We start from the raw sequence: 24,580 nt of genomic DNA on the forward strand, positions 1-24,580 counted from the left end.
ATACAAATTTAAAAGATGTAACTGACAATTTCAAGTTTGTAAATGTAACTAATCATGATAAGTCGGGCAATTGCGGTCAGAACCAATGTATTGTGAGAGTAAACGAAGTAATGACGTGCGATTTACATGTCTGCCGACAAAACCAAGGGCAACCTCCCGTCAGCACCCAGGTCCAGCGATCATGTAGCCTGCCCCTCCGGGACCAATGTGATACCCCAGGGAGTGTGGCCACACACAGAGGGAGCATACCAGCTGCAGGGCCAGTGATCAGCCGATGGCAAAGGCACCACTACCGGTACCCTGCCCCCGATCGGCTCTAAATCTGGCTACCAGGGCCAGTACTGGGAGCGAGCGGATATCACCCTCCTGCCCTCCCAACGGGACCTGGGATGACCAGGCTCCCACTATCGTTGAAGAGCAGCAGGGAGACACCGCAGCCCTCAAAGAAGGACAAGGAGGCCACACACTCCTGTGGCTCTGCCCCTCACTAGGCAACGGCAAAGGCTCTGAGACTCAGCCAGGTGAGCGATCTGAGCCCACCCAGCTGGCAGGGGACACAGCGCCGCCATCAGACAACCTGGACACAGTCTGGTTACTCTGGAACTAGTGTCCTCACCCACCTGCACCTACACAACCCAGGGCCAAGGCTGTGATACCACGTATGTACCTTACCTGTAAAATGTACTTGTTCCACTACTGTAGAACCCAAACAGTGATGTAACTAATCCGATGTTTTTTTGTTCTTTCTGTCTGTACAGGTCTGCACTTGCAGGTGTTGAGCCACACACATGGTCTATGTATGGGGGGGCTGAATGGATGTATGTAGCCATGGACACACATGGATCACACCCAGAACGCACTCAACCACCACTGCAACCTCCAACCATCCACTGCTGAACATTTCCCAATGTCGTGGCAATAAGGATTTGGGGGTGCACAGGGAGAGAACCAAGCCAAAGCATAGACAAGGTGCAAGGGCTTTGGGTCTCGGGCCAGAGCACACAATGCAAAGGCCAGTGGCACAAGACTAAGGGGAGAGTGATGTTGTGTATATATAATGTAAGTATACTCCCTGCACACTCAATGTACAGTTACAAAAGACTACTGGATGTACCTTCACATTATATACACTATGCCTGTACCACCAGAGAGTGCAACTGGTGGAGACCTAGGTATCACCGGAACACGACAGGTAACCAGGTATAAAACGGAGCTCACCATACTGTACCCTCACTCAGGAACTGCAATAAATGGACTAAGGTCACCACAGTTCAAGTACAATACCTTGCCTCTTGGAGTCATTACTTGAGTGCTTACAGACACAATAGAAAGAGATTGAACATTAAATGGTAGGACATTGAGAATTGTAGAGGAACAAAGCGACCTGGGAGTGCATGTCCACAGATCCCTTAAGGTAGCAGGCAAGGTGGATTAGCTGGTTAAGAAGACATACAGAATGCTGGCCTTTATTAGCCGAGGCCTAGAATATGAGAGCAGGTGGATTATGCTTGAATATAAAACACTGGTTAGGCCACAGCTGGAGTATTGCGTGCAGTTCTCGTCACCACTATACAGGAAGAAGACTGTGATTGCACTGGAGACTTACAGAGGAGATTTCGATGATGTTATCGGGAGTGGAGAATCTTAGCTATGAGGACAGATTGGATAGGCTGGAGTTGTTTTTCTTGGAAAAAGTGGGCTGATGGGAGGCATCATTGAAGTGTATACAATTATGAGGGGCCTTGATATAGTGGACAGAATAGGCCCATTTCCCTTAGCAGAGGGGTCACCAACCATGGGGCATAAATTTTAAGTCATTGGTAGAAAGTGTAGGGGGGATTTGAGGGAAAATTTCATCACGCAGAGGGTCTGGAACTCACTGCCTGAAAGGGTGGGAGAGGCAGAAACGCTCACCACATTTAAAAAGTGCTTGGATGTGCACCTGAAGTGCCGTAACCTGCAGGGTTATAGACCGAGAGCTGGAAAGTGGGATTAGGCTGGAGAGCCTGTTATTGGCCGGCACGGTCACGATGGGCCGAAATGGTCTCCTTCCATGCTGTAAACTTCTGATTATATAATTCTATGAAAAATAATCACCAAAAGTGGCGCTCGCACCTCGACCCTGAGATTTAGAATCTCATGATCTACTGACTGAGTTAGCTGGGCTTCTGCAAAATGCACCTTTTTGTCGTTGATTGCAGCCAGGCGCCTGTTGGCTCCGCCCCAGATGTTTAAACTTGCTGTCGAGGAACTGCCAGGATCTTCTTGAATGGTGGACCAGGCTCGAGGGGTCGAATGGCGTACTCCGGCCCCTAATCCTTACATGCTTATGATCTTACGACATTTCGCAGGAGAACAAACTTGCCCCTGAGCATGCATGAGGAGAAAGCTCCAGAAAATAATCCCGCCTGGTGAGCTTTCGCGTGTGAGGCGAACGTGTTAACCGCTACACTGCGGAAACATCTCTACTTTCAGCACCAGGTCAGACGGAAGTGTTAAGCGAGCAGGTGGACTGCAAAATCCCACTTTTCAGGCGTTGGCCGTGGTGTCAAACAATGAGTTTCACTTCATGATTAAAAACAGGAAGTGTCAGAAGTGTGAGGTGAACCCACACCTCCAGAGGAGACTGCGACCTAAACACTGAACCTTGGCCAACCTCGGCCAACCTGACTATTTAGGGCTATACGTGGCCAACTGCAGGTTTATTTTGAACTTTTGTGTCCTGTCACATGAAATAAATGAGGGCAGCAGGAGTATCTCTGCCTGACACCGGGGAAATAGTGAGACAGACCTTGGAGCAAGGGTCTGGTTATTGCCAAACAGCAAAGAAAATATTAATTCCCGAATTACCCTGAAGAACAGTGACCTCGACGTGATCTGGGGTCAGACGCGCTACCGTTGCGCCACGAGGTCGATACAGCACATCGGAAATGTTTGACTACATGAAGGTTTCACAATACAAGGGGCTTTCAAATCCCCGCCCATTCCCACCGGTGTCAGAAGCAGCGCTCACCTGCCAGTCACCGTATGTTTTTTTGTTCAACTTTTGTGTTGCTTTCACGGGATTGCATCATTAATTAACCCGTCACCTTCTTTTGCACAATGAAAGAAATGCTAACTGAGGCAGAGTCGATACTTCAACTATTTTTTTCTGTGCTTTGCATAGAAACATAGAAACATAAAAACATAGAAACATAGAAAACAGGTGCAGGATTAGGCCATTCGGCCCTTCGAGCCTGCACCACCATTCAATATGATCATGACTGATCATTCACCTCAGTACACCTTTCCTGCTTTCTCTTCATACCTTTGATACCTTTAGCCGTAATGGCCACATTTAACTCCCTTTTGAATATATCTAACGAACTGGCCTCAACAACTTTCTGTGGTAGAGAATTCCACAGGTTCAGAATTCTCTGAGTGAAGAAGTTTCTCCTCATCTCGGTCCTAAATGGCTTACCCCTTGTCCTTAGACTGTGACCCCTGGTTCTGGACTTCCCCAATATCGGGAACATACTTCCTGCCTCTAAGCTGTCCAATCACATCAGACCTGTATATGTTCTATGCGATCCCTTCTCATTCTCCTAAATTCCAGTGAAGAAAAGTCTAGTTGATCCAGTCTTTCTTTACATGTCAGTCCTGCCCTCCCGGGAATCAGTCTGGTGAACCTTCGCTGCACTCCCTCAATAGCAAGAATGTCCTTCCTCAGATTAGGATACCAAAACTGTACACAATATTCCAGGTGAGGCCTCACCAAGGCCTGCGTCCGCGCACATACAGAGGCTGAATTCCAGGACATAGTCGATGTATTTACTGAGGCGTATGAAAGCATGAGCCTTACGCTAAACATCCGTAAGACAAAGGTCCTCCACCAGCCTGTCCTCACCGCACAGCACTTCCCTCCAGTCATCAAGATCCACGGCGCGGCCCTGGACACCATGGACCACTTCCCATATCTCGGGAGCCTCCTATCAACAAGAGCAGGCATCGGCGACGAGATTCAACACGGCCTCCATGCGCCAGTGCAGCCTTCGGCCGCTTGAGGAAAAGAGTGTTTGAAGACCAGGCCCTCAAAGCTGTCACCAGGCTCATGGTCTACATGGCTGTAGTAATACCTGTCCTCCTGTAAGGCTCAGAGACATGGACCATGTACAGTCGACACCTCAAGTTGCTGAAGAAATATCACCAACGATGTCTCCGCAAGATCCTACAAATCCCCTGGGAGGACAGACGCACCAACATCAACGGCCTTATTCAGACTAACATCCTCAGCTTTGAATCACTAACCACACTCGATCAGCTCCGCTGGGCAGGCCACATAGTCCGCATGCCAGACACAAGACTCCCAAAGCAAGTGCTCTACTCGGAACTCCTTCATGGCAAACGAGCCAAAGTGGGCAGCAGAAACTCTACAAGGACACACTCAAAGCCTCCCTGATAAAGTGCAACATCCCCACTGACACCCAGGAGTCCCTGACCCAAGACCATCCGAGAGGGCGCTGAGCACCTTGAGTCTCAACGTCGAGTGCATGCAGAAATCAAGTGCAGACAACAGAAAGAGCGTTCGGCAAACCTGTCCCACCCATCCCTTCGCTCAACGACTATCTGTCCCAACTGTGATAGGGTCTGTGGCTCTAGTATTAGACTGTTCAGCCATGAAAGAACTCAGTTTAAGAGTGGAAGCAAGTCTTCCTCGATTCCGAGGGACTGCCAATGTAGATTCCAAAATTCATGGAAACCCCCCAGTGTTTGGACTCACTGAAAAGGAAATTCGATTTAAACCTATTAAACATAAAGTTTGGGATTCTAAAAAGCATATGGAAGAAATCTACAATTCTTAACCAAATTTGGGATTTTAAAAGACATGTTTGGGCCTGTGGTTAAAAGCTGCAGTGACAGAGGGGTGGGATTTAGAGTTTGGATATTGTAGATAATCAGTTTGTCTGGGGGAGCTCTTTAACCATAGTCAGACCCCCAGAAAACATCAGCATTTAAACAATCGACAACAGAAGAAACATTATCCACCCCACCCACAGGATCCAAATATCACATCCATATTCCAACACCTTTTCAACATGTATAGAAATATCTGGCTCAGCTCAGACTTCGCGAAGCCACAGCAGTGCTATTACAATGGACAAGAGTTCATCAGTTCATAAATAAGGAGTATCACCATCCCAAAGTCTATCAACACCAGATTAAAACATTTAATCAAGTCTCAGTTAGCTAGTCCGCCAAAACTTACACAAAGAAGAACACTTAAAACAATGGGCAGCAAAACTTAAACAAAAGAAACGTTAGATTTGGCACGAAGATTAAGCAGCCTCTCAGAGTATAACTGGGAGCCTATCGTACCAAGAGCAACCTATTTTTCTGACCATTACTTTGGAACAACAAGATCAAGATCGAGAGCAAACGGCGAGATAACACAGGAAGAGACATCACGACATCGGAGAAAAGAACTTCAAAAAACCAATCAGTGGAACATCAATACCAACTGACTTGGTAACAGGCATCAACCGGACCACCGCGACCGACGGACCCAACCAGGAAAATCAACCACGAGAAAACCGGGATCCACGCAAGTTTTCCACTCTACAATTTGTGCCTCGACTGTCCAGCAGGTAAAAATTACCGAAACAACTTAAAACCCGATTGATGACAAAGGATACCGGCTTCGGGACAGTCAGAATACTTCGTCACAGACAAGGCACCGGAAGGCTGGAAGGTAGATCACACCGGTTGCGGGAGAGCTGGTTGGTGGTGACATGGAAGTGTCTGCAGTGTGCGGGACCAGACTGCTTCCACACATCCACAATGAATGTCCCACACTTTATTTGGGAAAAGTACAATTGAGATTGGACAAGTTCCATCCCGGTCAGAGCAATCTGAAGCTTTAACTGACTGACACCCTGGTTTGGGATTGTAATGTCTGTCAGCATGTAATGCTTGTAGCTCCACACTGTGGATGTGGACGTATTGTGTACTGCAACTGTATAGTTAATCATTAAACAGAACAGGCTCTTTCCGGAGAGTTCCGAGAGAGCAGCCTGTATGTCAGGAAGCTGTGTGTGCTGTGCTCTGTAAAGATATCACAGGGATGTCTTGCAATATGTGCATCTATCTGTCTCTGTGGTGCAATGGATTAGTGCGTTCAGCTATTAACTGCAAGGTTGGTGGATCGTAGCCCATTCAGGGACAAAGCCTTTAATTGTTTCTCCCTGAGGATTCGGTGCCGTGCAGTTCCAGGTTGTCATTGTGTGTTTTGGCTGCATGAATATGTTACGCAACCATTGTCAGCTGTGCTGTTATCAAGTTATACCAACTGTTACTTGCATTTTCGCGTGGTTGTTCATTGTCTCGTCGCCAATTGATACGCTCATAATAAAGAATGAAACTGAGTACTGTGACCAATGAGAAAGTGTGACATCAGCTCCTTTAATAAAACTCCAGAGTGCTTTTATACCATGGTGCCAAGGGATGCTGGAATCCCTTGGGACTCCAACAGGTCGGCCCTCTGGTGGTGGTGTGATACAGATCGGCAAGGGTTAAATACATAACACAAGGTGTGTACGGAAATCAACCATCAAAAGCCCTGTCATTAACCACAGGGGTTTCCTGCAATTTTCTGATCGCAAAGCGCTTTCAGTCCTTGTCCTTAAAATTGCAGATGTGGGAATTGGAGAGTTTAATGACTTTGAAAGGAGAACATTGTTGTTTGGTGCAGTTCCGTTCAGAGAAATGTTTGTGAAAGGAACGTTTTGCAGAGAGAGGGATTGAGCATTTCAGCTTGTTGCTGAACACTTCTCTCTGGGCACTGAGCTAAGCAGCAGTTTCCGTAGTGTAGCGGTTATCATGTTTGCCTCACACGCGGAAGGTCTCTGTTTCGAGCCTGTGCGGAAACATTATTTGTGAAGCAAAAACTTGTCTGCAATAAAATTGAACAAAAGCTGTCCGAGATACATTGTCGCATGAGCAATTAACGTTTTAAAACTAATCTACTCAAATACAGAGTTTGTAAAATCAGATCGGGGATAAAACTTCATCAAGGGTTAAAGTTTCACCAATGATTAAAGTTCAGTTTTTGAAATTTCGATTGTCCCTGTTCGCTTTTCTTTCATTCTGTGAAACAACACTATCGGTTTATACCATCAGATCTAAGATGAATTTTAAACCCACAAACAACTCATTAATTATTGGCTCTTCCCCAGTTCCAGAGCTCAGAGGGTTATTGTCCATCCCTGGGATGCAAACTACCTCGGACCCGGGGCAAAGCTCCTCGTGCACCGAGCACAGGCTCAAGAAAACCCCGGGGGAGAGGATATCCCGATCACTGGGCCTTCCAGCAACACTGAACAAGCGTCCGGTCTGAAAATTTCCCGAGTAATAAATTGTAACTGAAGCATCCAACAGTCAGGATGGCCGAGTGGTCTAAGGCGCTGCGTTCAGGTTGCAGTCTGCTCTGGTAGTATGGATTCGTATCCCACTACTGACATTCAGTGTTTTTAATTACAAACTCATTTGTTTTGACACCACTCTGAAGTGCTTTGGGAAATCCATCGAACTTCATAAAATTGCTCCACTTCAATGACAAACGGTGATATCAAAGTTACTTCCCAAACCGGGAAACGATCCCGGGTGGCTGCAGCGAAAGGAATGGTTTTGTGAAGCATTGAAAGGTGCCCTCGAAATAATAGAAGATTATGGGTTCATTAATGATGTTTTTCCGTGAAAGCAACATAAATTTTAAGGAACAGTAATCGACTAACATGGGGCTCAAACCCACGACCCTGAGATTAAGAGTCTCATGCTCTACCAACTGAGCTAGCCGGGCTTCTCAACATCTACCCTGTCAATCCCCTTCAGAATATTGTCCGTTTCAACGAGATCACCTCCCATTCTTCGAAACGCCAGAGAGTATCGGCATATTCTACACAATCACTCATCATAGGACATCCCTCTCATCCCAGGAATCAATATGTTGAACCTCTGTTGCACCATCTCCAAGGCAAGTATATCCTTCCTTAGATAAGTACTATGGGCGAATATCATGTTTTTCTGCTGATTCTACGGTTGTATAAAAAGTTATTAAAATTCAACAGTCGCTGGTCAAACATATTTGTATTTCCTTCAGTGTGCAATACATGTGGGTACATTAATGCTGATTGAAACAATTATTCAGTATTTCACCGTCTTGATTTATTTTTAATGAACTTGCTCTGTAACAATGTTTTCCCTGACCGAAAATCAAACACTGACCACAGCAATGAGAACACCAAACCCTTACCACTAGACTGCCAGGGAGCACTGTTTGCAGTTGCCCCATAGTACCGAATATATAGCCCACAGTACAAGAGTAAGGAAGTCTTGCTACAATTATACAGGGCCCTGGTGATACCACACCTGGAGTACTGCACACAGTTTTGGTCTCCTTATCTGAGGAAGGATACACTTGCCTGGGAGGTGGTACAACAGAGGTTCACCAGATTGATTCCAAGGATGAGAGGACTGTCTTAAGTTGAGAGATTGTGTAGAATGGGAATATACTCTCCGGTAGTTTAGAAGAATGAGAGGTGATCTCATTGAAACACACAATATTCTGAAGGGGATTGACAGGGTAGATGCTGAGATGTTGTTTCCCCCGGGCTGGAGTATCTAGAACCAGGGGGCACAGTCTCAGGTTAAGGGGTCGGCCATTTAAGACAGAGATGAGGAGGAATATCTTCACTCAGGGGGTTATGAATCTGTGGAGTTCTCTGCCCCACAGGCCTGTCGATGCTGAGTCTCTGAATATATTCAAGGCTGCGTTCGATAATTTTTGGAGTCTCAGGGAATCAAGGGATCGCGAGATCGAGCGGGAAAGTGGAGTTGAGATCGACGATCAGTCATGATCACATTGAATGGTGGAGCAGACTTGAGGGGCCGTATGGCCTACTTCTGCTCCGATTTCTTATGTTGTTATCTGTACTGGCTCTGTAAAAGAAATTTCCATTAGTCCCATTACCCAGCACCCTGCAAATGTTTCTTTTTCAACTATATTTTCCTTTGGAAAGTTACTATTAAATCTGCTTCCAAAACCCTGTCAGGCAGAAAAATATTCACATTAATTTTATACAGCCCCATTTTAGACATTACTTTCCCTGCTTTGCATGTCATGCGTGGGCAAATGCATGGCAGATGAAGTATGATGTGGATAAATGTGAGGTTATCCACTTTGGTGGTAAAATCAGAGAGACAGACTATTATCTGAATGGTGACAGATTAGGAAAAGGGGAGGTGCAATGAGACCTGGGTGTCATGGTACATCAGTCATTGAAGGTTGGCATGCAGATACAGCAGGCGGTTAAGAAAGCAAATGGCATGTTGGCCTTCATAGGGAGGGGATTTAAATACAGGGGCAGGGAGGTGTTACTACAGATGTACAGGGCCTTGGTGAGGCCGAACCTGGAGTATTGTGTACAGTTTTGGTCTCCTAACTTGAGGAAGGACATTCTTGCTATTGAGGGAGTACAGTGAAGGTTCACGAGACTGATTCCCGGGATGGCGGGACTGACATATCAAGAAAGACTGGATCAACTGGGGTGTATTCACTGGAGTTCAGAAGAATGAGAGGGGATCTCAGAAACATTTAAAATTCTGACGGAGTTCGACAGGTTAGATGCAGGAAGAATGTTTCCAATGTTGAGGAAGTCCAGAACCAGGGGTCACAGTCTAAGGATAATGGGTAAGCCATTTCGGACCGAGATGAGGAGAAACTTCTTCACCCAGACAGTGGTGAACCTGTGAAATTCTCTACCACAGAAAGTTGTTGAGGCCAATTCACTAAATATATTCAAAAACGAGTTAGATGTAGTCCATACTACTAGGGGGATCAAGGGGTATGGCGAGGAAGCAGAAATGGGGTACTGAAGTTGCATGTTCAGTCATGAACTCATTGAATGGCGGTGCAGGCTCAAAGGGCCGAATGGCCTACTCCTGCACCTATTTTCTCTGTTTCTATTTTTCTGTGAATTACTATCTTGTCTCATTTTACACACTGCATTTTAGGACATTGCTTTAAAATGTTTGGTGCCTGCGGCACCAGCCATCGTTAGATTTAGTCACACACCATCCTGACTTGGAAATATATCGGTCATTTCTTCATCGTCAATGGGTTAAAAGTCTCGAACTCGCTCCCTAACAGCTCTGTGGGAGCACCTTCACCACACGGACTGCAGCGGTTCAAGATGATGGCTCACCACCACCTTTTCAAGGGCAATTAGGGTTGGGCAATAAATTCTGGCCTTGCCAGTGATACCCAGATCCTGTGAATTAATATAATAAAACACTATTTTAGGAGTCTGGTTCTAAATATTCTTTGCTGACGACACCAGGAATCTGGGGCAACTTTTGTCAAATTGGGCTCAAAACTGGAGCGGTAATTCCTACCGTACACAGAAAATAGAATCAGTATTGAAGATAAAATCACATGGTGCTCATTTTCAGAATCAACGCAGTAAGATTTGAAATAAAGTGAAAGAATTTCACAGTGAAAGGATTTGGAAATTAAATGTGACTTGTATTTCGCTCTTTAATTAAACTTTGTGGCGTCTGTCTGCCATTCATGTCTCTGTTGAATAAGGAAGGAGGGGTTTGACATTGACCAGACTGCACTGCTCCTGATATTTGTGGGCTCATCGTTTATAATGAGATGTTTCTTAACTATTGGTCAGTGCCCACTTTAGCTCAGCCGTTGCTTCGTAGTACCAACTTTGTGAAAAGTTTGAATTTGTCTTAATGCACTTGCTGCCTGGTGTTTTTGTTGTCATTTTCAATCCCCTTCTTTCGCACTGAAGCAAATTGTAACCGTGTTTTTAAATTAGCAGTGCGAGAATTTTGCAGGGCATATTTAAATGCTTCACAAAACCTTTCCAATCACTTCAGTTACCAGGGTTCGATTCCCAGTTAGGGAAGTAATTTTGCTACCACTAAGTTTAGTAATTTAATTAAATTACACAGATGACCCAAAGCACTTCAGAGTGGTGTCAAAACAAATGCGTTGATAATGAGAAAGAAGGAATGTCAGAAGTTGGACTTGAGTTTCTGGGATGGAGTATAAATCACCCTCTGTGCACTGGAACTGGGAAGGGTGAATAATGAATGAGTTGTTTCCGGGTTTGAAATGCGGCTCAGATCTGCTGGTATTAACCGATAGCATTGTTGAGCAGAATGAAAGAAATGCTAACATGATCACTGAGGGTCAGTCGAAACTTCAACAACTTCATTTTAATAATTTGTGAAACTTTAATCATTGAGGAAGTTTTATTCCCTTTCTGATTTTACACACTCTGTATTTTAGGAGACTGGTTTTAAATGTTCATTGCTCACCATGGGATCAGAGAAGTTTACAGGACGGAAGGAGGGAATGAACAATTAAAATCAGTTTTTGTTACAAAAATAACATTTTCATTTGGGCTCGAACCAGGGATTTTTCGCGGGTGAGGCGAACAAGATAACCGCTACACTAAAGAAACTGCTGCTTAGGGCAGTACCCAGAGAGAAGTGTTCAGTGACAAGCTGAAATGCTGAATCCGTTTCTGCAAAAAATTCCTTTCACAAACATTTCTCTGACCGAAACTGCACAAAACAAAAATGTTCCTTTCAAATGTGCCAATTATTTTCGTTATGCTTTTATTTTGCTTTCATGGGATAAAATAATTAATGATTCAATCATCTTCTTTTACACAATGAAAGAAATGCTAACTGAGAGAATGTCAATCCTTCAATAACTTGTTCTGTGCTCTGCATGTTTGTAATGTCGCCATGTTTGCTGATGATACAAAGATAGGTGGGAAAGCAAGTTGTGAGGAGGACGCAAACAATCTGCAAAGCGATATCGATAGGGTCAGTGGGTGGGCAGAAATTTGTCACATGGAGTATAATGTGGGAAATATGAGGTTATCCACTGTGGGAGCAATAATAAAAATGCAAATAATTATTTAAATGGGGAGAGATTACGAAATGCTGCGGTGCAGAGGGACCTGGGAGTCCTTGTACATGAAACACAAAAGGTTAGTATGCAGGTACAGAAAGTAATTAGGAAGGCAAATGGAATGTTAGTCTTTATGACAAGGCGGTTGGACTACAAAAGCAGGGAAATCCTGCTACAACTGTACAATTGTGAGACCATCAAGTGCAGAAGCTCTAAAGGAAAATAAGAAGTGCAGGGGTGCAATTAAAAAATATATCAGGAAGGCAAAGAGAGAGCATGAAAAAATGTTGACAAGTAAAATCAGGAAAAACACAAACACAAAGACATTAAGTGTAAGAGGATAACTGGAGAAAGAGTGGAGCCTATTAGAGACCACAAAGGAAATATGTGTGTGGAGGCAGAAGACGTGGCTATGATTCTTAATCGATACTTTGCCTCTTTTTCACAAAAGAGAGGGACTGTTGATGTAGCACTTCAAAGACCGGACCTTGTCCGGGTGAAATGTGCCCGCATTGTCTCAGTTGCTTTTCGACCGAGAGCACCTCTGGTTCTACTAAAGAGTCGAGTCGAGTAGGTCTCAATTCAACATCAGCTCTTTATTTCTCCAGCATATGCACGATGTTTTAGAAATATATTAAGAGCAATGGATAACTAAACAAAGGGTGGGTCTATTAGATACCATGAGGGTAATCGGTGTGTGGAGGCGGAAGATGTGGAGATGGTTCTGAATGAATACTTTGCGTCTGTTTTCACAAAAGAGAGGGGCGATGCAGACACTACTATCAAGGAGAAGAAGTGTGAAATATTAGATGAAATAAACATAGTGAGAGATGAGGTATTAAGAGGTTTAGCAGCTGTGAAAGTGGATATCCCCAGGCCCGGATGAAATGCATCCCAGGCTGTTAAGTGAATCAAAAGAGGAAATAGCAGAGGCTTTGACCATCATTTTCCAATCCTCTCTGGCTTCAGGTGTGGTGCCAGAGGACTGGAGGGCTGCTAACGTTGTACCTTTGTTTAAGAAGGAAGAAAGGGAGAGACCGAATAATTACAGGCCAGTCAGCCTAACCTCGGTGGTGGGTAAATTATTGGAAAAAACCTAAAGGACAGGATAAATCTTCACTTAGAAAGACACGGATTAATCAACGACAGTCAGTACGGATTTGTTAAGGGAAGGTCGTGTCTGACTAACTTGATTGAATTTTTTGGGGAGGTAACCAGGAGGGTTGATGAAGGCAAAGCACATGATGTAGTGTGTATGGATTGTAGCAAAGCTTTTGATAAGGTCCCACATGGCAGACTGGTCACAAAAGTAAAAGCCCATGGATTCCAGGGCAAAGTGGCAAGTTGGATCCAAAACTGGCTCGGAGGTATGAAGCAAAGGGTAATGGTTGGTGGGTGTTTTTGAGACTGGAAAGATGTTTCCATTGGGGTTCCGCAGGGCTCAGTACTTGGACCCTTGCTTTTTGTGATTTACATCAATGATCTACACTTGAATATAGGGGTTATGATTGAGAAGTTTGCAGATGATACTAAAATCTGCGGTGTGGTTGATAATGAAGAAGAAAGCTGCGGTATGCAGGAGGAAATCAATCAACTGGTCAGGTGGGCAGAACAGTGGCAAATGGAGTTTAATCTGGAGAAGTGTGAGGTCATGCATTTTGGGAGGGCTAACAAGGAAAGGGAATACACATTAAATGGTAGGACACTGAGAAGTGTAGAGGAACAAAGGGACATAAGAACATAAGAACATAAGAAATAGGAGCAGGAGTCGGCCATACGGCCCCTCGAGCCTGCTCCGCCATTTAATACGATCATGGCTGCTCCGATCATGGACTGGGTCCACTTACCTGCCCGCTCCACATAACCCCTTATTCCCTTATCGTTTAAGAAATTGTCTATATCTGTCTTAAATTTATTCAACGACCCAGCTTCCACAGCTCTCTGGGGCAGTGAATTCCACAGATTTACAACCCTCTGAAAGAAGAAATTTCTCCTCATCTCAGTTTTCAATGGGCGGCCCCTTATTCTAAGATTATGCCTCCTAGTTCTCGTCTCCCCGATCAGTGGAAACATCCTCTCTGCATCCATCTTGTCAAGCACCCTCATAATCTTATACGTTTCGATAAGGTCACCTCTCATTCTTCTGAATTCCAATGAGTAGAGGCCCAACCTACTCAACCTTTCCTCATAAGTCAACCCCCTCATCTCCGGAATCAACCTAGTGAACCTTCTCTGAACTGCCTCCAAAGCAAGTATATCCTTTCGTAAATATGGAAACCAAAACTGCACGCAGTATTCCAGGTGTGGCCTCACCAATACCCTGTATAACTGCAGCAAGTCTTCCCTGCTTTTATACTCCATCCCCTTTGCAATAAAGGCCAAGATTCCATTGGCTTTCCTGATCATAAATTTAATTTAAGACAGAGATAGACAGTTTCTTAACTGATAAGGGAATAAGCGGTTATGGGGAGCGGGCAGAGAAGTGGACCTGAGCCCATGTTCGGATCAGCCATGATCGTATTAAATGGAGGAGCAGGCTCGAGGGGCCGTATAGCCTACTCCTGCTCCTATTTCTTATGTTATGTTCTTATCACTTGCTGTACCTGCATACTAACCTTTTGTTTCTCATGCAAAATTACCCCAGGTCCCACTGTACTGCAGCACTTTGCAATCCTTCTCCACTTCAATAATAACTTGCTCTTTGATTTTTTCTGCCAATGTTCATAACCTCACACTTTCCAACATTGTACTCCATCTGCCAAATGTTTGCTCACTCACTTAGCCTGTTTATGTCCTTTTGCAGATTTTTTGTATCATCTTCACACATTGCTTTTCCTCCCATCTTTGTATCATCAGCATACTTGGAAATGTTACACTCGATCCCTTTTCCCAAGTCATTAATATAGATTGTAAATAGTTGGGGCCCCAGCATCGATCCCTGCGGCATCCAACTAATTACTGATTGTCAAACCGAAAATAAACCATATATCCCGACTCTCTGTATTCTGTTAGTTAGCCAATCCTCCATCCATGCTAATATATTACCGCCAACCTCGTGAAATTTTATCTTGTGCAGTAACCTTTTATGTGGCACCTTGTCAAAATGCTTTCTCGAAGTCAAAATACATCACATCCACGAGTTCCCTTTATCCACCCTGTTCATTACATCCTCAAAGAATTAATAATTGCTGTAATCGCCATGAATACCTATACTTTCTGTGATAGACCGAGCTTACAGACTATCTGGCTTCTCCTGCCCTTTGCCGGGCACGTGTTCCGGGTTTAATTTTACAAACTGTGTGAGTTCGCTGATCGTGGAGAGACGGTAGGAGCCTCTGTGGCCCCACTGTGAGGATGTGGAAGTGAACACGGTGGCTGGGTGATCCGTGACATTTCTGCAAAGGGCAGCGGAGGAGAAGGATTGAGAACTTTCAGTGTGGGACAGAAGTTGTTTCAGGTGAGCCAACACATTCCTGATCAACACAGAGGGAGCTCACTGGTCAGCTCCCCTTTGTTGCGGTTGTTGTGACAGAGGTTTCTGTCATACAGCGGTTATTACGTTTTCTTTTCATGAGACAGAGCCCTGGTTCAATCCTGGCCATGAACTTTATGTTTAAACTTGCTATAGAGGAACAATCAGAGGCGAGTTTATTCTCCTGGCAAATGCTGCCTGATCTGCTGAGATTTCCAGCATTTGCTGTTTTTATTTGCTATTTATTCTCCTGGCAAAAGGGCTCCCTTATTCCTTCATTGCACTTTATTTCACTTCAATAACTTTCAGTGAGAGAAAACGGATCCACCGGGGACCTTTCGCGTGTGAGGCCAACGTGATATCCGCTACACTGCAGCCCATCAAAGGGCGAGAAACCACTGAATATAAAGGATGAGCTCACAAATATCAGGGGCAGTGCAGTCTGGTCAACGTCAAACCCTCCTTTCTTATTCAGCAGAGGCATAAACGGGAGTCAGACGTCACAAAGTTTAATTAAAGACACAAATATAAGTAACACTTCGAAATCTTTTCACTGTAAAATTCTTTCACTTTATTTGAAATCCTACTGAATTGAATCTGAAAATGAGCACCATGGGATTTTATCCTCACTGCTGATTCTATTTTCTGTGCACGGTAGGATTAACCGGTGCTGTTAAATTTGACAAAAGTTGCCCCAGATTCCTGGCGTTATCGGCAATGAAGGTTTTGAACCAGAATCCTAAAATACAGTGTGTAAAATGGGTTAATATCCATAAGAACATAAGAAATAGGAGCAGGAGTCGGCCATACGCCCCATCGAGCTTGCTCCGCCATTTGATACGATCATGGCCGATGCGATCATGGACTCAGGTCCACTTCCCTGCCCGCTCCGCAAAGCACAGGACAAATGATTGAAGTATCCGACTGTTCCTCAGTTAGCATTTCTTTCATTGTGCAAAAGAAGGTGAGGGGTTAATTAATGATGCTTTCCCTTGAAAGCAACACAAATGTTTCAGAAAAAAACATACGGTGACTGGCAGGTGAGCGCTGCTTCTGACACCTGGTGGGAATGGGTGGGGATTTTAAAGCCACTTGTGTGTGAAACCTTCATATAGACGAACATCACATGCTTTTGGTCTAGACCTCGTGTCGCAATGGTAGCGCGTCTGATTCCAGATCAGAAAGTTGTGTGTTCAAATCATGTCGGGGTCACTGTATTTTTGGAAATTGTTCTTCCAGAATTAATATTTTCTTTGCTGTTTGGCAATAACCAGACCCTTGCTCCAAAGTCTGTCTCACTGTTTCCCCGGTGTCAGGCAGAGATACGCCTGGTGCCCTCATTTATTTCATGTGACAGGACACAACAGTTCAAAATCACCCTGCAGGTGGCCACACCCAGCACTGAATAGTCAGGATGTCCGAGCGATCTCAGATGCTGTGTTCCGTTTGCAGTCTCCTCTGGAGGTGTGGATTTGAATCTGACATTTCTTACTTTTTATCATTAAGTGAAACTCATTGTTTGACACCACAACTCACTCCAAAAAACTGGGATTCAGCAGTTCACCTGCTCGCTTCACATTTCCGTCTGACCTGGTGCTGAAAGTGGAGATGTTTCCGCAGTGTAGCGGTTCACATGTTTGCCTCACAAGTGAAAGCTCACCGGGCGGGAATGTTTTCTGTAGCTTTCTCCTCATGGATGCTCAGGGGCGAGTTTGTTCTCCTGTGAAACGTCATAAGATCATAAGCATGGAAGGATTAGAGGCCGGAGTAGGCCATTCGGCCCCTCAAGCCTGGTCCACTATTCAAGAAGATCCTGGCAGTTCCTTGACAGCAAGTTTAAACATCTGGTTATGTTCCTAACATCATTTGAACCGCCGTGTTTCCGTAGCCTCGTTGTTATCACGTTCGTTTCACACGCGAAAGGATCCCGGGCGGAACGTGATTTTTGAGACTATTTTTGCTGTGAAATAAATTGAACAAAAGTCGCCCCAGATTCCTTGTCACATGAGCAATAAACATTTTAAATCAGTCTCCTAAATACAGAGTGTTATGTCTTGAATAAAGAATCTGACCAGATACTGCAAACTCATAGTAAGGTGTTACCGTCGTCTTTTATTACAAGTCTCCAGTGTGCCTCTCCAACCTGTGAGGCCTCCTGGTGTACAGGTGCTCCCAAGGGATTGTGGGATCCCTTGGGACTCCAGTGGATGAGCCCTCTGATGTTTAAACAAGGTATTTACAGGTTTATACATGTAACAACACTCCCCCCGCACCGCTCCCCGCAGCCTCCCCAAAGTCAGTAGTGTAACTCTTTACAATTTGAGTCAATCTGTGGCCTTCCTTTCCCTGGTGGAACTTCTCGGTGCAAATGCTGGTATTGGTGAGTCATTTGTTGGGCCCTCGCTGGCCTGCTGGGCGTGGTGAGTCCTGCTGGGCTGCTGCGGGTGATGGGTTCTGCTTCGTGGTCAACCGCTGGGTTGAGTGCCACTTGTGTGTGTGTTGGAGGAGTGAAAAAGGTAGAGTCTATTGTGGGTTGTTCTGGATAGTCCATGAATCTGAGTTTGGTTTGGTCCAAGTGTTTCCTGCAGGTGAGTCCATATGAAAGTTTGACCAGGAACACCCTACTCCCCTCTTTGGCCACGACAGTGCTGGGAAGCAACTTGGGACCTTGTCCATAGTTCAACATAAATACAGGATAATTAATCTCGATTTCGCGTGACACATTTGCTTGATCATGATATGTATTCTCTTGAAGCCGCCTGCTCTCTTCCTGTTTGTGTAGATCAGGGTGGTCTAACGAGAGCCTTGTCTTAAGGGCCCTTTTCATGAGCAGTTCCGCGGAGGGAACCCCAGTGAGCGAGTGGGGTCTTGTGCGGTAACTAAGCAGGACTCGGGATAGGTGACACTGCAGTGAGCCCTCAGTTACCCTCTTCAAGCTCTGCTTGATTGCTGCACTGTTCTCTCTGTCTGACCATTGGATGTTGGTTTAAACGGGGCAGATGTCACATGTTTGATCCCATTGCGTGTCATGAACTCTTTGAACTCAGCACTGGTGAAGCACAGCCCATTGTCACTGACAAGAACGTTAGGCAGGCCGTGCATGGCAAACATGATCCGCAAGCTTTCAATGGTGGCAGCGGACATCATCTCACATTCAATCCACTTGGAGTACGCATCTACAACCACAAGGAACATTTTACCCAAGAACGGGCCTGCATAGTCGACGTGTGCCCTAGACCACGGTTTGGAGGGCCAAGACCAAAAGCTTAGCAGCGCCTCCCTGCGTACATTGCTTAACTGCGTGCATGTATTACATCTGTGAACGCAGGACTCGAAGTCCGCATCGAGATTGGGCCACCACACGTGGGATCTGGCTATCGCTTTCGTCATTACAATGCCTGGGTGGGTACTGTGGAGATCACTAATGAAAGTGTCCCTGCTCTTTTTTGGCACCACTACTTGATACAGTCTGCCTATATGGACATTTTATCTCTGCGCCGCTGGTACGGCTTTATTTCTTCCTGCATCTCTAACGGAACACCAGACCAACTCCCGTGGAGCACACCGTTTTTTACTAAGGACAATGAGGGATCGGGCTCATCGAGGTTCTAATCTGTCGGGCGGTAACAGGTGATTGCTCACTCTCGAATGCTTCCATTACCATAACTAAATCTGGGGGCTGTGCCATCTCCACCCCTGTGGTGGGCAATGGCAGCCTACTGAGAGCATCGGCACAGTTTTCTGTGCGTGGTCTGTGGCGGATGGCGTAGTTGTATGCGGACAATGTGGGCGCCCATCTCTGGATGCGGGCCGATGCATCTGTATTTATCCCCTTACTTTCAGAAAAGAGGGATAAAAGTGGCTTATGGTCAGTTTCCAATTCAAATTTGAGCCCAAACAGATATTGGTGCTTTTTTTTTACTCCATAAACACATGCTAACACTTCTTTTTTGATCATGCTGTAGGCCCTCTCAGCCTTAGACAGACTCCTGGATGTATAAGTAACCAGTTGCAATTTCCCAGATTCATGAGCTTGATGCAATACACACTCAACATCGTATGACGACGCATCACATGCTAGCACCAAAGGCTTACATGCATCATATAGCACAAGCAATTTGGTTGAATATAACAGTTTTCTAGCTTTTACAACGGCATTTTCTTGGCTTTTACCCCATACCCATTCGTTTTCTTTATGCAGTAAAGCGTGCAGTGGTTCGATCAATGTTCTGAGACCCGGTAAGAAGAGACGAAAGTACTACAGGAGTCCTGGAAACGACCGCAGCTCCGTCACGTTCTGTGGCCTCGGTGTGTTGTCGATTGCCTCCATCTACGAATCGGTGGGCCTGATGCTGTCCGCCGCAATTCTTCTCCCCAGGAACTCCACTTCAGGCGCCAGGACAATGCACTTCGAGCATTTTAACCTTTGCCCCACGCGATTAAGCCGACTAAGAAACTCCTCCAGGTTCTGCAGATGCTCATCTGTGTCCCGACCTGTAACCAAGATGTTGTCCTGGAAGACCACGGTGCGTGGGACCGAATTCAGTAAGCTTTCCATGTTTCTGTGGAATATTGCCGCGGCTGATCGAATCCCAAATGGGCATCTGTTGTGAATGAAGAGATCTTTGTGCGTGTTGATGCAGGTGAGGCCCTTCGATGATTCCTCCAGCTCCTGCATCATGTAGGCTGAGGTCAAGTCCAGCTTCGTGAACGTCATTCCTCCACCAGCGTCGCAAAATGGTTGTCTGCCTTTGGTAGTGGGTATTGATCCTGAAGGGAGAAACATTTGATAATTACTTTGTCATCACCACAGAATCTGACGGTGCCCTCTCCCTTGAGGACTGGAACAATTGGACTGGTCCGCTCGTTGAATTCGATCGGCAAAATGATGCCCTCTCTTTGCAGCCTGTCCAGCTCGATCTCCACCCTCTCTCTCATCATGTACCGTACTGCTCTCGCTTTGTGATGGATAGGTCGCGCCCCGGGGAATTAGGTGGATCTGCACTTTTCCTCCTTGGAACTTCATGATGCCTGGTTCGAACAACGAGGGGAATTTGTTTAAGACCTGGGCAGACGAAATGTTGTTGACGGGCGAGAGCACTCGGATGTCGTTCCAGTTCCAGCGTATATTCCCCAGCCAGCTCCTGCCGAGCAGCGTGGGGCCATCGCCCGGTACCACCCAGAGTGGTAACTTGTGTATCGCTCCATCGTAGGAGACCTTTACAGTAGCACTGCCAATTACGGGAATCAGTTCATTTGTGTAAGTTCTCAGTTTAGTGCGAATGGGAATCAGGACTGGCCTTGAGGCCTTGCTGCACCACAATTTATCGAAAGTCTTTCTGCTCATAATGGACTGGCTCGCGCCCTTGTCTCGCTCCATTGACACCGGGAGTCCATTTAATTCAACCTTCAACATTATCGGGGGCACTTTGTGGTAAATGTATGCACCCCATATACCTCTACCTCCTCGGTCTGATGCTCTGGTTCGTTGTGATCTGCCGTGGATCTGCCCTCCTCTGCAACATAGTGGTTTGCAGGATTAGCAGGGTTTGCAGCTTGCCTGCACATTCGTTGCAGGTGTCCCATTGTTCCACAGCCCTTGCAAACGTATCCTTTGAAGCGGCATGAATGGAAACGATGATCACCCCCGCAGCGCCAACAAGATGTTAATGGCGTAGCATTCATCACCCTTGATGGTGGACTCTCAGACATCTGCAGACGTACAGCTACAGGCATGTGAGGCCTGCCCTGTACGTAACGATTTGAAAACAACATTACTTTGTTCACAGTACTTGTACAGCACTCGTGTGCTGAGAGATTTGTTTGGTATTGTCACTGGTGGCGATAAACGCTTGGGCTATCGCTATGGCTTTACTCAAGGTTGGGGTCTCGACTGTCAAAATTAGTTTACGAAGTATTACTTCATGGCCAATGCCAAGTACAAAGAAGTCCCTGAGCATGTGCTCCAAATGTCCTTCAAATTCCAAATGCCTGCAAGGTGTCTTTGCTCGATGACATAGCTCGCCACTTCCTGGCCTTCAGACCTTTTGCACATGTAGAACCGGAACCTCGCCATCAGAACGCTTTCCTTCAGGTTAAGATGCTCCCGGACCAGTGTGCACAAATCAACATACGATTTCTCTGTGCATTTCGCTGGAGCAAGCAGCTTTTGTATGAGGCCATAAGATGGTGCCCCGCAAACAGTGAGGTGAATCGCCCTTCCTTTGGCAGCATTCGCTTCTCCTTCCAGCTCGCTGGCCACGAAGTATTGGTCGAGTCGCTCCACTAAGGTTTCCCAATCATCTCCCTCCGAAAATTTCTCCAGGATGCCCATTGGTCTCTGCATCGTTGTGGTGGGGTTCGTCATCTGTATCTCATCACCAGATGTAGTGCATGAATAAAGAGTCTGTCCAGATACTGTGAACTCAAAGTAATTTGTGACCTTAGTCTTTTATTACAGGTCTCCAGAGTGCTTCTCCAGCCTGTGAGGCCTCCTTAAGAACAAGTGCTCGCAAGGGATTGTGGGATCTCTTGGGACTCCAGGGGATGAGCCCTCTGATGGTTAAACAAGGCATTTACAGGTTTACAGATAGAACACTTGTTTGCATAAGTTCTATGCAAATTGAAAGGTCTCATTCGGTATTTAAACGTGGAATCTCTCGCAAATTGCCATGAACAACCCCGAAGTGAGAATCATACCCCTGGACCAACGAAACAACTGCTTGACAAGAATGGCGATAAAGTGTAACCATTATAAAAGCATGTTATTGTGTGTATCTATTCTTTGTAGCCGGAGCACATGAGACCGAATCAGTGACTTTGCTTTTTCGACCTGTCTTCTGAAGCGCCGCACGGTCCCACTCCGACAGTCAATGCGCTGTTGGGACGTTAGTGTATCCAGGCTGTGGGTGGCCACCCCGAGCGCAGCAGAGGAGTTTCTGCAATTAGTTCTAGGTGGGGACAGTATTTCCCCTTCTCTCTTCCTCTTGTCTATATCGTTGTGCTTTGATTTCTCTATTTATTCCTCGTCTTAGTTTCTAGTGTTTAAAAGGGAACAAACGATGAAATGGATTTCACTGTAGAAAAGAATTTCTCTCACTTAAATTTAGACGTGCTACCGTTGCACCATGAGGCCTAGACAGCTCGCCGTTGATATTCACGGTCATATACAAATATATATAAATATATCTACATGCATCGTAGCTGTTCCCTGGTGGTCGAGGGGTTAAGATCCGGTGCACTAACCTGGTAACGATACTCGATCAATTTGTCAAATAAAAATAATTGAGGTCTGTGAGACGATTAGTAATTGCTGTAATCACCATGAATAACCCCATTACTTTCTGTTACGGACCGAGCTTACAGATTCTCTTGTTTCTCCTGCCCGTTGCTGGACACGTGTTCCGGGTTTAATTTTGAGTTCGCTGATCGCGGTGAGATGGTAGGAGCCTCTGTGGCCCCACTGTGAGGATGTGGAAGTGAACACGGTGGCTGGGTGATCCGTGACATTTCTGTAAAGGGCAGCGGAGGAGAAGGATTGAGAGCTTTCAGTGTGGGACACAAGTTGTTTAAGGTGAGCCAACACATTCCCGATCAGCACAGAGGGAGCTCACTGGTCAGCTCCCCTCTGTTGTGCCCGCTGTGCCAGAGGTTTCCGTAGTGTAGTGGTTATCACGTTCGCTTTGCACGCGAAAGGTCCCTGGTTCAATCCTGGGTGGAAACATTATGTTTAAAGTTGCTCGAGTGGAACAATCCGAAGCGAGTTTAGTCTCCTGACAAATGCTGCCTGACCTGCTGAGATTTCCAGCAATTGCTGGTTTTATTTGCTATTTATTCTCTTGGCAAAAGGGCTCCCTTATTCCTGAATTGCTCTTTATTCCACTTCAATAAATAGATAACTTTCAGTGAGAGTAAACGGATCCACCGGGGACCTTTCGCGTGTGAGGCCAACGTGATATCCGCTACACTGCAGCCCATCAAAGGGCGAGAAACCACTGAATATAAAGGATGAGCTCACAAATATCAGGGGCAGTGCAGTCTGGTCAACGTCAAACTCTCCTTTCTTATTCAGCAGAGGCATGAACGGGAGTCAGACGTCACAAAGTTTAATTAAAGACACAAATACAAGTAACACTTCCAAATCCTTTCACTTTAAAATTCTTTCACTTTATTTGAAACCCTACTGTGTTGAATCTGAAAATGAGCACCGTGGGATTTTATCTTCACTTTGATTCTATTTTCTGTGCACGGAAGGAATAACCGATGCTGTTAAAATTGACAAAAGTTGCACAAGATTCCAGGTGTCATCAGCAATGAAGATTTTGAAAGAATCCCCGACAAAAATTGTGTAAAATGGGATATAGTTTAACAGTTAACATGCAAAACACAGAAGAAATGATTGAAGTATCGACTGTCTCTCAGTCAGCATTTCTTTCATTGTGCAAAAGATGACATTGGGTTAAGTAATGATGCTTTCCCGTGAAATAAAAACAAAAGTTCAATAAAAAAACGGACGGTGACTGGCAAAAGAGCGCTGCTTCTGACTCCGAGTGGGAATGGGCGGGGATGTTAAAGCCCTTATTTTGAGGAACGTTCATATCGATAAACATCTCATATTCGTTGTGTACAGCTAGTGGTGCAACGGTAACACATCTCACTCGAGATGAGGACATTGCTATCGAAATCATGTCAGGGTTCCTGACCATTGGGATAATTCCGGAATCAATATTTTCTTTACTGTGTCTTAATAACCAGACCCTTGCTCCAAGGTCTGTCTCACTGTTTCCCCGGTGTCAGGCAGAGATACGCCTGCTGCCCTCATTTATTTCATGTGACAGGACACAAAAGTTCAAAATCAACCTGCAGGGGGCCAAACACAGCAACACCGAGTCAGGGTGGCTGAGCGGTCAAATGTGCTGTGCTTGGATTGCAATTGCATGTGGAGGAGTGGGTTCAAATCCAATGTCTGACACTTTCTGCTTTAATCATTAAGCGAAACTCATTGTTTGACACCTCGACCAACTCTTTAAAAGTGGGATTCTGCAGTTCACCTGCTCGTTAAACATTTCCGTCTGACCTGGTGCTGAAAGTGGAGATGTTTCCGCAGTGTTGCGGTTAACACGTTCACCTCACACACG

General features: G+C 45.5%; 2 non-coding genes across 2 annotated transcripts; one reads left to right on the plus strand and one right to left on the minus strand.

Annotated features, from left to right (window-relative positions):
• Window positions 1-7,761: 7,761 nt before the first annotated feature.
• On the minus strand, window positions 7,762-7,834 carry trnak-cuu (transfer RNA lysine (anticodon CUU)). The gene has a single exon. It is a non-coding gene; the product is annotated as a tRNA-Lys (tRNA).
• Window positions 7,835-23,093: 15,259 nt separating this feature from the next.
• trnaa-ugc (transfer RNA alanine (anticodon UGC)) lies at window positions 23,094-23,166 on the plus strand. The gene has a single exon. It is a non-coding gene; the product is annotated as a tRNA-Ala (tRNA).
• Window positions 23,167-24,580: the final 1,414 nt, after the last annotated feature.

The sequence above is a fragment of the Pristiophorus japonicus genome, unplaced genomic scaffold, assembly GCF_044704955.1.
Source record: "Pristiophorus japonicus isolate sPriJap1 unplaced genomic scaffold, sPriJap1.hap1 HAP1_SCAFFOLD_58, whole genome shotgun sequence".
NCBI classification, from domain to species: Eukaryota; Metazoa; Chordata; class Chondrichthyes; family Pristiophoridae; genus Pristiophorus; species Pristiophorus japonicus.